Source organism: Macaca thibetana, chromosome 19 (genome assembly GCF_024542745.1).
Source record: "Macaca thibetana thibetana isolate TM-01 chromosome 19, ASM2454274v1, whole genome shotgun sequence".
Classification (NCBI taxonomy): domain Eukaryota; kingdom Metazoa; phylum Chordata; class Mammalia; order Primates; family Cercopithecidae; genus Macaca; species Macaca thibetana.
The window spans coordinates 11,599,105-11,600,964 of NC_065596.1; positions in this window are offsets into that span (position 1 = coordinate 11,599,105).

Consider the following 1,860-nt stretch of genomic DNA (forward strand, 5'->3'; position numbering starts at 1 on the left):
GCCTGGGAGGTCGAGGCTGCAATGAGCCGTGATTACACCACTGCACTCCAGCCTGGGCAACAGAGTGAGACCCTGTCATTAAATAAATACATATTTATGTGTCTAAATAAACACAAGTACCCTGGAATCTGTTGCCATTTCCATCAAATCTGAACCTCGGCTGTGTAGGGATGAAGAGAAAGCTTCCTTATTGCTCTCTGAAGTTTCACTAAAAATTACTGACAAAAGGCAGATTAATAAGAGAAAAGGAATACGAATGTATTTGATCATAGTGTTACCTGACAAGCCTTCAGAATGAAGACCCAGAGATAAGGGGAAACTTTTGTTTAGAGATGGAGTCTGGCTCTGTTGACTGGGCTGGAGTGTACGGGTGATCTTGGCTCACTGCAGCCTCAAGGGATTCTCCTGCCTCAGCTTCCTAAATAGCTGGGATTATACGTGCCTGCCACCATGCCTGATTAATGAAAAGTGTCTTATGCTTAGGTTCAACAAAGTTTGAACACCCAGGTAGAAATCTAATTGGACAAAAAGGGTGTGTTGTGGTTCACGCTTGTAATCCCAACACTTTGGGAGGCTGAGGCGGGTGGATCACTTGAGGCCAGGAGTTTGAGACCAGCCTGGGCAACATGGAAAAACCCCATCTCTACTAAAAATACAAAAATTAGCTGGGCATGGTGCATCTGTAATCCCGGCTACTCGGTTGGCTGAGAATCGCTTGAACCCGGGAGGCCAAGGTTGCAGTGAGTTGAGATCTCGCCACTGCACTCCAGTGTCGCCAGGACAACAGAGCAAGACTCAAAAAAAAGGTGGGGGGGTTGTCTAATACTAATAGGTTGAGTCGGGAAAGCCAGCAAGGCCTGTTTGTCTAGATTCTTCTTGGAATCTCAGGAATGCATGCTCAGAGAGACCAAGAAAAATCTACATAGGTAGGCCTTGTGTGGGGCAGAAACTTCTTTGAAACGGAGGTCTTATGACCTACAGTCAATAGGGTAGGTCAGATAATTTCTTATTTTTTTGAGACAGCACTTTGGGAAACCAAGATGGGAGGATGGCTTGAGCCCAGAAGTTGGAGATCAGCCTGGACTCAGCACAGAGAATTCTCATTTCTACAGGAAAAAATATATGTAATTATGTGTATATGTGTTTGTTTATTTATTTATTTATTTTTGAGACGGAGCCTCACTCTGTCACCCAGGCTGGAGTGCAGTGGCATGATCTCAGCTTACTGCAACCTCCGCCTCCCAGATTCAAGCGATTCTGCCTCAGGGTGGCGGGCACCTGTGGTCCCAGCTACTCAGGAGGCTGAGGCAGGAGAATGGCGTGAACCCGGGAGGCGGAGCTTGCAGTGAGCCGAGATCGCTCCACTGTACTGCAGCCTGGGTGACGGAGCAAGACTCTGTCTGAAAATAAATAAATAAATAAAAGAGCGTGGTGGATGACACTGGTAGTCCCAGCTACCTGGGAGGTCGAGGCTGCAGTGAGCCATGATCGCACCACTGCACTCCAGCCTGGGCGACAGACCAAAACCTTGTCTCAAAAAAAAAAAAAAAAATTGTTATTGAGAATATTTTCCAAGGCAGAGTGGATGAAGTTAGATGTACAGAATAAATACAGGACTCTCTGAGATCCCTATAACCTGAGCGCTGCGTGTGACCCTGGAGCCTCACAGGGGCACACACGGGCACACAGAGCTTAGCCTCCTGTTCTCCAGCAGCGCCTATTGCGCGCGCAGCCCCAGGACCACGAAACTGCTGCTTAACGGTCGGCCCCGCCCCATTGGCCCCGCAAGTTCTCAAAGGGGGCGGGGCTGGGAGCACGAGTCGCACAACAAGCACGCGCCGGCGCGGAGCTCACCAGGGG